The 14976-nt window shown below is 35.1% G+C and overlaps 1 non-coding gene across 1 annotated transcript; it reads right to left on the bottom strand.

Annotated features, from left to right (window-relative positions):
• Positions 1–10234: 10234 nt before the first annotated feature.
• Positions 10235–10349, bottom strand: LOC114103652 (U5 spliceosomal RNA). The gene has a single exon (XR_003584712.1). It is a non-coding gene; the product is annotated as a U5 spliceosomal RNA (small nuclear RNA).
• Between the last annotated feature and the right edge of the window lie 4627 nt (positions 10350–14976).

The raw sequence follows: 14976 nt of genomic DNA, 5'->3' as shown, positions 1-14976 counted from the left end.
GAGATTTCTAGACCAATTAACTTTCCAGGCAACCATGGGATAAATAGATAAGAGTACTGACACTGATCAAGAATAAGGATCTGAGGAGATCTCTGGGAGTATAGGACAATCTATTCAAACCCTCTAGGCTCTTGACTTGCTTGGCAAAAAAGAATTTTAAGATGATGCTTCAGGTTTCAGTAGCAGAAGAAGAGGTTTACTGTGAAAGCTAAGGACACACTCAAGGGGAGTGTGGGAGTATTCAGGGGCTGAGTCATGCCACAAAGAGGTGAGGTGTAGTTTATATTAAGGGAGTTAAAATTCATAAGCGAGAATTGAATATGGATGAAATTCTCTGAAATTATGAGGGCCCTTTGTGGAATCCAGCTCAATTTTATTAGTATTTAATTATGTAGCTAAGAGGTGTGTGAGTGCATGTGGTAGTTCATCTAATGAAAAGAAAGATGAAGTTTGATCAAGGGGTTCTTCTGGTACAGCTTCTGGAAAAAGTAGTTGGAGTTGATGCAAGAGGTAGCCACTATGGTTATATAGGCTTTTTGTACAATCATAAGCTGCTAGAATTCCTGTGGTTAAGACAGTAGCTTCTGCATGAGTTATGCAATCCCTGCGGGTAAGCCAGAAGCAGCCTTTGCATGAACCCTGATCAAAAACTGCCTTCCTGAGCTATTTCTTCACACCTCCTATTATGGTTTGAATATAAGGTGTCCCACCAAAAGTTCCTCTCTCAATACAGGAATGTTCAGATGTAAAGCAATTGAGTAGCAAGAGCTGTAATCTACCCAGTCTATCCAAGTTTAAATGGACTGACAGGGTGGTAACTGTAGGCAGGTGGGGAATAGCTGGAGGAGATGAGTCACTGGAGGGATGCCCTGGAAGGGTTCACATACCCTAAGGTCCCTTCTCCCTCCCTGTATTTCTCTCTCTATCTTCTTCCTGACCCAGTCATAAGCTGAGCAACTTTATTCTACTGGCTCCTTCCCCCATGATATTCTGCCCTTCAGTGAGCCCAAAGCAATGAAGTAATGGAGTTGGTCATCTATTGACTGAGACTCTGAAACCGTGACACCCAAATTAACATTTTCTCCTCTAATTTGTTCTTATTGGGTGTTTTGGTCACAGTGGTGCAAAAGCTGACCAAAACCACTATTTTCTATTATTTCCTATTTCAGTACCCTTGTTGCATTTGAAAATTGAGATATTTTATTGTTGGGACCTCTGCTGACCATGGAAGTGCAATCGCTGGGGAAAAAGAAATCCCCAGTCTGTGATTTTGGCTTTGTAATTCTCCATGTACCTGATGGTTAGAGCTTGAGAAATGGCTTCCATATACATGCCTGAATGGCCCCAAGATATGGCTTCTGCAAACACAAAGAATAATTCCCCAGCAACGGGGCACACATACCTAATGGGGTATTGTTTCTGTAACTGGGGTAACGAGGCTGTGTTTCTGTAACTGGGGTAACTGGGCTCTGTTTCTGTAACTGGGGTGCCTAGGCTACCCCAACCTGGGGGACTCTTCGATCTCTGATTGGCCCCTGCCTTTGCCCGCCCCCCACCTTCTCCTCTCTTTATATAAGTCCTCTCCCTCCACAATAAACTGAGTTGCTGGGCCATCTCGGCTGACTCAACTCCCGACTCAGTGTGATTTTTGCCAGGCAGGGTGGCGGGCTGGGTCTTGATACTCACCCTCTCGCTCAGCCCGGAGACATTCACTAGCTGGTCTAGTGATTCTCCTCAACCTCTGTCAGAAGGGCGGTTCTGACATTTTATAAATCTGTTACACTATGTGGTGTCTTTTTCAAATATATTAATTTTTTAATATCTTGGTTACACATGAATTTATAACTAAATTCTGCATTTTCTGTTTGGTTATAGAGTTCTTGATATAGAATCAGACCTTGACTATTTCATTTCTGGATTGATCATTCATTCATCTTGTCTCTTATAAATTAGGAATACTTTTTTTCTTGGAGTAGTAATTTACTTCCTGTTCTTTACATAAATTTTTTATTACCTGTTAAGCTATTTTCAGAGATCAAGTTAAGTAATCCTGTCCCTTCAAAACTGGGTTTTCCCTTTTCCTATTTGCCCCTTTCATTTCTATTCTAAATTCCCTGATTTAGTCATTCCATTTAATCTTATGTTCAATTATGCCCTACATGAAAATGATTCTTACATCAATTTAGCCAATATTGAAATCTCTTCAGGAAAACCAGATCTGGGTATTAAAATATTGAGTAGAAGTTTATAATAAGGAATAGGAAGTTAATAGTAAGATGTAGCCTGTTGGAGCAGATACAATGGATTTATAGGGGAGTATATTGTTGCTTATGATGATAGGTGCATACACTTCCCAAGTAAATTTTCTCTTGCATTCTTGTTCATTATAAATAGAAAGTTCTGTATAAGATTATGGCCTTTTTTTCACAATTGATGAGAATAACATTTTAAGCTTAGCATAAAGGCTAATGATTTAAAATGACCTCAAGAATCCCCAAGAACAACCTAATAATAGAAAAGTGAAAAGGGTAGGTATGTTTCTTCTTTAATTTATTGCTACTCAAGATAATTTATCAGTTAGGATTACAGTTTTATTCTCATGGGCATATAACTGGAAGTGTTAGTAAGCTTTTGGTTGCTGTGACCTAAATACCTGAAAAGAACAACTTAGAGGAGAAAAAATTTATTTAGGTTCATGGTTTCAGAGGCTTGGTCCATGATTGGCTGACTCCATTGCTCTGGGTCTGAGGTGAGGTTGAACATAATGGAGGAAGGGGATTGGGGTGGATCTCAGCTCATGACAGCTGGGGCACAGTACAGATAGGCCAAGCCCACACCCCCAATGACCTACTTTTTGCAGTCACACCCCATACAGTTACTACCCAGTAGTTACTACCCTGTAGTTCATTTAGTATATTAATCCACCAAATTGGTTATTATACTGAAGAGATTATAGTTCTCATAATTTAATCTTTTCACCTTGAATATTACTATGTTGCATAATGTTTGTGGGACATTGCTGGATCAAACCACAATAGTTAATGACTTCATTACTGAGAATAACATTAAAATAATGCATAATCTTGATATATTAATCAATCCATGTTTTATAATCTCAAACATAAACTTCAAGGTTTTTGTCTTATATAGGCTTCATATAGTTTTTATACAAAGCTTATATAAGACCTATATGTATATATGGCTTATACATAAGACTTATACAGTCTTATGTAGGCAAATTCTTTGAAGATCTCTTCTATAATTAATTACCTTGCACTTTCTTTCATGGGAAGATAGACACAGGACTGAGTCAGAAGTTTAATATTTACATGTACATAACCCTCTCAAATTTGATTCCAGATTCCTGCTTTAATCACTTATTTTTTAACAAATCATGCACTGGATCTCATTTAACAGATATTCATGTAATGGTTTCCATGTGACAGGTTCTGCTTTTAGCATTCGGGATTAAAAAAAAAAAAAAAAATATATATATATATATATATATATATATATATATATATATGGTAAATATCTATGATGATGCACATTCTCTAAAGGATTTCATCACATTATAAAGTTTATAGCATTCCTGGTAGAGAGCATATTAATTGAACAATTTCTGAAAGCTTGAGTGATGAGAGAAAGGCAAAGAAGCCATTGTGACTTAAACACCCTTACCAAGTAAAGGAGCACTTGGTGTCAAAGCAGGAAAAGCAGGATTGTGAAGCATTTTGTGGACAATGGGAAACGCTGAAGGATTTTTCAAAGGCAATTTTACAAGAATAGTTTTTGAATAATAAGTCACTGTTTTAGTTCCTTTTTGGGTCTCTGTGACCAAAATCCTTCACAAGAACAACTTAGCAGAGGAAGAGTTTATTTGGGACTCAGAGTTTCAGAGGTCTCAGTCCCCAAATAGCTGACTTCATTACTCTGTGCCCAAGATGAGGTAGAACATTATGGGGAAAAAGGAGTAGCAGAAGAAAGTTGCTTAACTTCTTCATGGGGTCAGGAAGCATTGAGAGAGAAGGAGAAGGAGCCACAGGGAAGATGTATCCATTTAGGGAATACCCCTAATAATCCCCAGGCAGTCTCACCCCAATAGTTAACACCCAATAGATTTATTCAATTTAGGATGGATGGATTAGGTTACAGCTCTCACAATCCAATAATTTGCCTCTATGTCTGCATGAACAGGAGCTTTTGGGGGACACTTTATATCCAAACCATAACAGTCATTGTAGGTCCTGATGGAAAATAGATTGCAGAAAGCAAGAATATAATCCTAGATACCAACTAGTAAATCTCCTTGAGAAATATGTGCATCTTTCTTATGAATACCCAACTTATAGTTTGTATCTCAATATCATTCTCCCAATGAAATGTAGCTGTAAACATCCATTTCTCCTACATTAGAAGCAAAGAACAGGATAAATAATAAAAATGGCTTAAAATAAACTGAGTAACCCCCTTCCCACTTTCATGATGAAAAGAAACAAAGAGAAAAAAAAAGACTCTCACTTCTATTCCTTCCATTAATGTTTTGTCTGTAACATTGTGATGCAATTTTAATCTCTTTCTTGAAGTACTAAACCCTGGTTTTTTTAAGTGAGGGAAAAATATTTAAATAGAAAATTGTCAGTGAGATCAATAATATGTTTAAACCAGTGGTTTTCAAAATTCTGCAGGCACTGGAATCCTCTGGAAGTCAATACACATCATTCAGGATCTCACATAGAATTTCTTATCCAGAAGGCCACCACAGGGCTGAGGAATTTTTCTAACAAGTGAGTCAATATTTTAGAGCTATGGTTTTAAAATTATATGACTATCTTTGGAATTTAATTAGAGTAGAACTTTTAATGAAGGTGTTTTGGTTTTCTTTTTATTATGAAAACAATCAAAGAACACAGTCTTGCATTCACAAATTATTTTGGGTCATTCTTCTAACTTTGTTTCTTAATTTAATCAAAATTTTGACAAAATATAATAATTTTAATGTAATAATGTAGTTATTAATTATAATTATTAATATATTGTATACTTAATAATAATATGATTAATTGACATATATAATCAATATATATAGTTAATAGCAATTTTTAAAGTTATATGTTGGGTCAGGTATGATGGTGCATGCCTGTAATCCCAGTGGCTCAAGTGGCTGAGTCAGGAGGATCATAAGTTCAAAGCTAGCCTCAGCAAAAGTGAGGTACTAACAACTCAGTGAGACCTTGTCTCTAAATAAAATACAAAATAACACTTGGGATGTGGCTTAATGGTCTAGTGCCCCTGAGTTCAATCCCTAGTATTCCCCCACCCCCACCAAAAAACTAGTTAGGTGTTGAATATATCCAGATATTTTCTGAAATTCAGAAAAGAAAAAAAATGTATAGAAAAATGAAAGGCTGGGAGAAGAAAAATGGGAAATGAGGAGGAGGAAAGAAAAAAGATGAAGATGCATACACTTGGTTTCAATAATTGCTTTGTGGTAGAAGAATATTGCAATATATTATATTAAATCATGCTTTCTTTTCTCTTGAAGACTTATCAAGAATTTTCCATTGATAATTTAATTTTTAAAAAAAACTATCTAGATTTTCAGAATTGACCAGTGTTACAAAAACCAGAGTAGCAATTTGGTATTTCTGTTATTTTTAACTTGCTTTGGTCTTTAATCATAGTAAGATCATTAGCTTCAGTTTTTACCTATAAAAAGGAGAGTTGCTGTGAGGATAGAAATAGATATGATATTTAAAATTTTAAAACACTACCTCTCAAAATTTCTTTTATTCCTTATGCTCAATATCATTTATGGATTTTTTTAACAAAATAAGATTGAGCACAAACTGTAAGGGAGGGTTAAATTTTGACTTTCTAAAATCCATGTCAATGTGGAATTTCAGAATGTGACCTTATCTGGAATTAGGGTATTGGAAGATGTGCTTAGTTAAAGAACTAGAGTTTATATTCAGAGTAATCTTTAAAATTAATGACTGGCATCCTTATAAAAAGGGGAGAGGAACATTTTCCTACAGAAGAGTAGGCAATGGGAAGGTGGAGAGAGAATCCAATATATATATTTTTTCTACATGCCAAGAAGATTTGGGGACAACAGAAGCTGGAGGAGGCAAGAAAAGGTTTTCTCTAACAGCCTTCAAAAGAGACTTTATCCTGCTGTAATCTTGATTTTAGACCTACAGACTCTGGAACCATGATATATTGTATTTCTGCTGTTTTAAGATATTAAATGTACAGCAATTTATGATGGAAGTCCTAGGAAACGGACACACGTTAAACATCTCTGTTTACAAAACTTTCCATTTTTAATTTTGTAGCATATTACTTTTGCCTCTCATTTTCTTCTGCCCCCAAAGAGATTGTATTAGATTCTTGTGACTAATGCAACAAATTATAATATATTGTGTTGCTTAAAACAATGTAAATTTGTTCTCTAACAGATTTTGAGTGTAAATCTCTGAAATCAGTTTCACTGAGTTAAAATCAAGGTTTTACCTGGGCTGAATTTCTTCTGGAGGCTCTGTGGAAGACTCCCCCCGCCCCTTTTCTTGAGCATCTCCTATTTCTCAGCTAAATTATAAAGATGAACGTATGGGGTTATCAAAGTTCAATGCCACCAGGCACACATAATAAACTACCCAAGTTTTAGATTTGAACCAGTGAGTTGCTCATTGAGAATGTAGTATCTTTTTCTTCACCTGCTTATCAAAGACAAAGTGATGTCCATTATCAAATACAAAGAGATATCCATTATCAATGACAAAGTGATGTCCATTCTGATACATTTCTAGGACTTGGACTATGTGTAGAAATTAAATAAATTGTCTCCCTGTGTGTGTGAACCCAAACTGAGGTCTTAGAAATTTTACTTTTCTATTTACACACTTTAAAATATTGAACAAATAGCAATTGCATGTATCTCTTACATTAAATAATTATAATCAATTATATATTTCACATATTTAAAAAAAGGCAGAAAATTTACAAAGAAGCTTGGATGAGGGATGGCATGCTCTTTTCAATAGAGTCATTCATTCGTTGGTCTCCTGGGTCTTTGGTTCCAAAATCTCCATGGACTACAAAATGCATATGCTCAAGTAGCTTATATAAAAAGATGTAATATTTGCGTATCACTTATGCACATCTGTTTACTTCAAGTGATCTCTATAATACTTATAATTCCTGTGTAATATAAATGCTATGCAAATAGTTGTTTTATCATATTGTTTAGGGAATAGTGACAAGAGAAAATGACTTTACATGCTCAGTACAATTTTTTTTTTCTCAAATACATTTAAACTGTAGTTGGTTGAATCTGTGGAGGTGTAGTTGACGGCCATGGAGAACTGGCTTCAGTGTCATTGGCAAGTATTTAAATACAGGAAAAACACCTATGTGATTTTGCTTCATTGTTTTTCGTTTGTTTGTTTGTTTTTGGTTACTTGTCTATTACATACACACATGTGTGTGTCTCAGAATTTCTTTTTCTGTTTATACTAATATTAGTTTACATATCTGGACAAAGAATTAAATGGTTTTTTTTTTCTTCACTCAAAGTTACTGTAAAGTAACTGAGGGTACATTCTTTATGAGATAGCTGTTCTCGTGGTTTCAGTGACTTTTTTTCTCTGTTATTATTCCCTGAAGTATAATGTAATTAGGATGCTGTAAATATTTTAGTGATTTTGGAAGATAATAACTGAATGGAAATGGGTCATTCAAACAACCACTGAGGAAAACAGTTCTTTGCCCTAAATGAAGAGAAAGGAGTGTTTTCGGCAGGTCTAAGCTGTCTAGGGGTTTAGTGGAGTCTCCTTAGGGATTAGAGCACTTAGCCATCACTCATCTCTGCTTCATAGGAGCACATCTATATCCTACACCAGAGTAAGGCTGAAATGAACCTGAGCCTCTTTTTCCCTGTGTAGAATCTCAGAGCTTAAATAAATCATAAAATGCTTAAGAGGGCTGGAGTTGTAGCTCAGTGGTAGAGTGCTTGTTTCAATCCTCAGCACCACATAAAATAACACTTTATGTGATGGTTCATCTTAAACAAATTGGTAAAACTATAGTAAAATTATACCATGATTATAGTGCAAAATTAGAAAGTGATATCTTATAATAAAACCAATACTTTTGCTGTGGTTCTTTATAAAATAATTTCATAAATTTATATGCACAGTACCATGGTAGTCATAAACACATGGAGAAAACATTAAGGAATCATAATAAATTCATATGAATTACGTGTCTTGTTAGTAGAAATCAGTAATTTCTTTTTTACTCTCAATTTCTGCATTTTCCAGTTTCAAAGTTCTGTCCCTTGAAAAATATGTATTTTTTCAAGTATCTGATGAAACATTGGAAGAAGCTTTCTTGAAGTATGAACAGACAAGTTCCTGTGCTAAATTTAGATTTTTGACTCACAGAATTACTTTCATTGTCTGTCCACTCTCTGTCACCCTATCTCATTAAATGGAACCAAAATCAACACAATTTGGGGAGCCATGTTTGATACTCCCCACCCCCGCCACCACCACCACCGCTTTTCTCTTCTTTATTCCTTTTTATCCCACTAATCTCTCCTTGAATCAGTTTGGTTTTTGAAATATATCTCTTTTTTCACTTCCTCTGCATCTCTGTTACCACCTTGTTAGTTAGACACCCTCATTGTCCTCATGGTTCTCTTGGACAGCTGATCATCTTGCTTCCAAAAGTTCTCTTTGGGGAAGCAAGAATGATTTTTAAAAGCGAGTGTGTCTTTTCATATCTATTTAAGATATTGCAATGATTTTTTTCCTCTGCACCAGAATTAAATTTTAATACCTCAGGAAAAACTTGCAAAGCCTGCACACTGTCATCCCTCTACCTTTCCAATTTCATGGGTTTTGTTGTTTTTTTGTTTGTTTGTTTTTGTTTTTGGTGCCAGGGATTTAACCCAGGGGTACTTTACCACTGAGCCACATCCCCAGGCCTTTTTATGTTGTGTGTGTGTGTGTGTGTGTAATTTAGAAGACAAGTTCTCACTCACTGAGTTTCTTAGGGCTTCACTAAGTTGTTAAGGCTGGCTTTGGACTCATGATTCACCGGCCTTAGCCTCCTGAGCCACTTGGATTACAGGCATGTGCCACCAATTTCAAATCATATCAGTATCTCTCTTCCTCATGTCTCTGTACCCAAAATGAAAGTTAGAAACAATACTTTAAATAGAAGAGTTCCTATCCAGGAGAGTATAACCTGTGCCTCCAGAGATGCATTCCAGACAGCCAATAGTTCTTGGGGATATATCTTATCTCAAATTCCCAATGAGTGGCCCTCTGTTGTCCCATGGCCATGACAGTCAAGGAGCTGTCTCAACTAACCCAAACTCAATTGTTCATTAATGGAGAAAATGGTTTGTATGTTAGACCACATCAAGATAGAGCACAGCTCATGGAAGATGGTGTGCCAATGGTCAGGCTTGGTAACCCATAATTCCTGGCATATAGTCATGCCACTGAAGTAGAAATGCATTAGCATTTATTAGTGCAAGAGAAGCTTAGTTGAAAAACTCTGATATGATAGTGTCCATTGATATCACAGGATGATATCACTATTTTGAAAGCTTTTTATTACAATTCTCATTCCATGTTTAAAATTACTTTCTGTTATAATGATTCATATTATTTATTGCTCTTTTGTTGGTAACTCAACACTTGGCATGTAAGTATAATTACAGGAACTCTAGAGAAAGAGATTGTCAGTAGCAAAGAGTGAAAAATGTGGGGCTTAGTTTTGGTTTACTTGGAATGATTTAGAAATAAAATTTTGAAAATTGTATGTAAGGAGAAAGAAAACCAGGAAATACAGAAGATAAGTCTGGGTAAGGATTGTGAGTGTTTCTGTGGTGTCACTTAAAATAATCTTAATCTATAAAGTTGTTAGCAAAGCACCATTCTTTTTTCCTTTGTAGGTGGTATAACAACAAGGAGTTAATTTTGTCATTATTATTTATTAATAACAATTAGATTTTTAGGTCACTTTGAACATAAAAATTCTTAGAAGTTTACATGGCACATGCAGACAAAATAGAACATTTTATTTGTAAAATAATTTCTTATAAATACAGGCTTTGGAAAATATAAATAAACTATAAGATAAATTGCAAAAAATCTTCAAAAGTCCCCCAAAACAAAGGCAGTTTACTTTCTTTATTATTATTATTATTATTATTATGAACTATTATTAAGCCTGGCCTCAAAAAATTGAGTTAAGACTCAGAATTGTTCTTCTCCACAAAATTTTTAATAAAAGGCAAAAGGTTTATATAATCTAAGGGGAAACCAAAGTATAAATTTACTTTCTTAAACATGGATATGTCCACTAGTTTGTATTTTCAATGTAGTAGTAGGATATAAATGGGAACTATAAATAGTGAATTTTAGTTAAAATCTTTTGAATCTATACGCAACCAACTAAATTAATATATGTCTCCTTGTTCAAGCAATGTCATCAAGAGAGATGACATAAATTTAGAGGGATTTAACATTTCCAGATTCCTATATTTACTTTTATTTGTGAATTTAACATGATATTATATTTCTAGTTTTACATTGCTTCTTAATCTTAAATAACAAATCAGCAGGCTAAATCTTCTTTTTTCTTGTCCTTATTTTACTTCCCATTGCCTGAGGTGCTTGCATAGATTTTAAGTGCTATAGCAAGTGTTGCATCCCTTTACAGGGCTTTCAATTGCATTATGTGATGACAACCATCTGCTCAGGATCTCTTATCTTTTCCATTGAAACAACTTGAAATTAAAATTGACAGTAATGCTCTTCCACAGGCACTTACCCAGAAAGCAAAGTGGTGTACACTTATGCTGATCGAAAACAGAGTATCTTAATACTTAATACTTTCGTATTTAATTACAGTGTTGTATAGTAAGCTTTGTAAAAGCAAAGTGATGCTGCTGACAAAACACAGATCTAATCAAGGAAATGGTATGGGTAGTTCAGCAAAACCTATCTCCGTGCCAGAATATTAAACAGGAAATGCCGACATCTGGATTTCTTGGACCAGCATAGAACCCACTTAGAATTGTAATCTTGCAAGCATAAATTAACTCCTGTAATTAATTACTTTTATTAGTAAGTGAATTCAAATTAACAACTTCTTCCAACATCACTAAAAGCTCTGTGATAAGAACAATATTTTACTTGGATTTAGAATGATTGACTTTCAACTCCTATCCTGTGACCTTTCAACCTAGTATAATTGAGTAAATATATTAACTTCCCTCTGTCTGGTGCTTTGTCAAATAGGGATTGTTTAGGAAATTAATTAATACAGTCTGTTAAAATTTCTTTAACAGAAAATAACAACACATTGCATATCATTTTATGCAGGGTTGAGAGGCAAAGCCTATCCCTCTCTGCCTTTTATTACTTTCTTCACAGTGGACTCAGAGGCAAATCTGAAGAACTTTAGAGCTGGGTAAAGTTGACAGGGAAACATTGAAATGTAATATGGAAATGAGTTAAAAAATGTGAATCATTACATATTTTCCATATGTTGTTAAAATTCAATTTAATACCACATTAATATGTAGTTCAAATATAGTTTTAAAACAAAAGTAACTTTATTTGGTAGGGATTAGTAGATGCACATTGTATTATGATCCTTGACCCCAACCTTTGTAAAATTAAGGATATTTGCCCCACTACTGTCAGGATAGTTGACTCCTCCTTTATAACTCCATTCCTCACTGGGGATTTGCTAAAGAAGTTAACTTGATCCTTAGTCAAAGCCCATTCAATGCCCTCACAATGCAGAATAAAAATATTGGTCCTTTTATTTCAGTTTGCGACACATTTTCAGTGTGATCTCTGATGTAGAATTCTCCGTAAGATCAGCTGTTGTTTATTGCATGTTAGTCATAGTTCTACTTATTCCTCTGCTCAACCCTATTTCCCTCAATCAACACTGATGTTATCCAGAGATCTCCTTCAAACCAAATTCTCATATGCTACACTTTCTCCCAGAATCTATTTCTAGTAATGGTTCTAAAACACTTTGTTCCAAGAGGAGCAATAAGAAGAAAACTCTGAAATTGAATTTTGGAGTTCTATGTTCCATTAGCTCACCCCCCCACCCCACCCCCTGACTTCCATTGCTGGTAGTTGATGAAATACAAAGAGTCCTTGAGATACTGTGATAATCCAATTAAGAAAATTTTCAGTGGCGTGAACTGTGATAGGATGCCTGTGGCTGGTAAAATATGTTAGATGTTTGAAGAGTATAGGGAATAGTTCTTACATATCATGGAATTGGATATCTGTTGTTGAATGTTATTGACAGTTTTAAAATAAAAGCTGAAGTGATCAGTTATCAGTTTTAGGTCCCATTGGAAGCTTAAACAATATTGTAATCTTCTTCAGTATGAGTAATGAATAAGCTAAAGGTCAAATGCAGAACTCAAGTTTAAAGGTGAATAACTTCCAAAGAAAGTTGAATTCTCTACCCTGCAAATCCATGACATGCAATTCAAGGTTTTGATTTGAAGAACAAGTGACCTGATAGCTGAGACTGTGATGTTCAGATTGATGTGAATAAGGACTTTACATTTCCAGATATGCTCTAAAAGTGTTGGTCTATGTGTAGCTCACTCCTTCTTGCCAAACACTAATGGTTACTGTTTCCCTGTAAACAAAGAGACTTCTGCCTTGCAAGTCATCAAGTACCATACACACAGCATTTACTGCTAACTGTATTTCTTCCCATCAGACAATAGTTAATTCAATTATGCAAGAACTGTGTTTGCTATTAGAATTAAAAGGGATTGCAGGATCACATTGGTTATACAGCCACATTTATACATACTGCCATACTAGAGTCTGTTGTATTCTGCTGCCCTTCCTATCCCCCCCTCCCCTCCCCTCACATCTGTACATGGGGAAAAATAAGAATTCATACCCCATTTGAATCAAATGTATGATATGCCAAGATCATTGTAATATTTTGAGCAACTAATAAAAAAGAAAAAACAAAGAATTAAAAGGGATTGCCATGTTCTCCATGACAAGTCCCTGTTTAGATGTACATGGTCAGACACATATGATGAGTTAGGGGAAGGGAATGTATACTTATATGAGGAAGAATTCAGAAAAATAGGAGAAGGAGAAAAATGAGTAGATAACACCCTCATAAAGAATCGTATGGGCTGGGATTGTGGCTCAGCGGTAGAGCGCTCACTTAGCATGTGCGAGGCCCTGGGTTCAATCCTCAGCACCACATAAAAATAAATTAAAAAAAAGAAACAAAACACTTAAAAAAAAGAACCCTATGTGTACCTAATATATGCTAGGTGGCTCTTTGACTTTTGCTCAAAGTAATAACTCCACAAACATGAAGTATATCTGTAAGAAATTCCAAGAATAAAAGCAGAGAAAAATAATAGAAATAGTTAGGAACTTTGCCCTACTAGAATATTTTTATTACATAAAGTTGAAGAAAGTACTAGTTGACTATGCTTTCTGGAAAATCTTTGAACACACACTGCCTGTAAGGAATGTCCTATTGATGAAACCAGCATATTCACTGAGAGAATTAGTAGTCACTGGCTTCTTTAGGTTTAGATGACTGTGGGAGATGCTATTACAGGGCTTGGTTTTCTACAACACTGGACATGATAACAATGCTGAAATAATAGGGCCAGGGTGCAGAGCTTAACTTTAGGAAGCAAAACAGACACAATTATCATAATGAGCAGCAAGGCCTGAGTGACAGCCATGGGTTCCTGAGCTGCAGAACATTAAGAAATGTTTAATAAAACATGGTGTACTAAGGGCAAGTGATATGGACATCGAAGGAGAATAATACTTAATTTATACAATAAAAAGTTAAATCACGAAGGGGTATTTTTCAGTTTCAAACTCCAAAAATTAAAATTAACAAGTTTTTATAATCTCATCAGAGAAATGAAATCACATGCAAACTGTCACCTGCAAAACTTGGGGTATAGTTAAATACAGACTGGCACCTCAGATCAGTTTACCAGAAGTAGAAGATGCTAGAGCAAGTAATTGATAAGAACACTGAAGTGACAATCCTGATGAATGCTGGAAGATGAGTGTGGGTCAGCTTGATAATTAAAAGCCCCTTCAGTGTAGAACAACAGAACACTTTCATGGGTTTTACCTCTAGGAGTTCCATTAGGTTCCCATGGTAAAGATTAAGAAAAAAAATCCCTTCTTCTTTCCAGAAGAAGGAAAGTGAAAAATAATCATTTGAAATACTTTCAGAGTTTTCTCTATAACAAAAACTGTCCTCTAAAGAAAACTACTCTGTACCAAAGCCTATCTGACATGAATTAAGGATAACACAAAAATGTCAACCCTTCTTGTCTTACTGTCTCATATAAAGGGAGAGAAAATAAAACTAAGGAGGACTTCTAAACTTCACTGCCCAGAGAGTCAGAACCAGTTTAAAAATGAGATATAATCATAATCTTACAAAACACTTCCCCTCCTGGCACCTTACCACTATGTGTAAAGGGCTCCAGCACACCCACAGCAAAATACAGCTAAAAGTTGTAAGACACAGACTGTAGTCAAGAAGTTCTTAGGGAAACACAAAGGTGTCAGTAGTTATAAAATAAACTGAAACAGGAAAACGTAATAATCTATTACCTAAAGCTGTAGAAAATTAAACAAAGCAAGATTCCTATCCATATTAACATAAAATCTGATATGAAAAGTCTCAATACCCCAGATTCTATTTTCTAACACATCATATCTAGCTTCCAACAAAAATATACAAGGCATATAAGAGAAAGAGAAAAGTCTGAATTATCAAAGTGAGTATCATAACCAGATTCACATTAGTAGATTTTGAAATCATCAAGTAGTTATGATTAGTATATCAAATGTAACACCAAAAATGCATTCGAGAACACAAAATAATGCAGCCAAAGATCCA

Source organism: Marmota flaviventris, chromosome 1, assembly GCF_047511675.1.
Source record: "Marmota flaviventris isolate mMarFla1 chromosome 1, mMarFla1.hap1, whole genome shotgun sequence".
NCBI classification, from domain to species: domain Eukaryota; kingdom Metazoa; phylum Chordata; class Mammalia; order Rodentia; family Sciuridae; genus Marmota; species Marmota flaviventris.
This window is presented reverse-complemented; position numbering and strand designations above follow the sequence as displayed.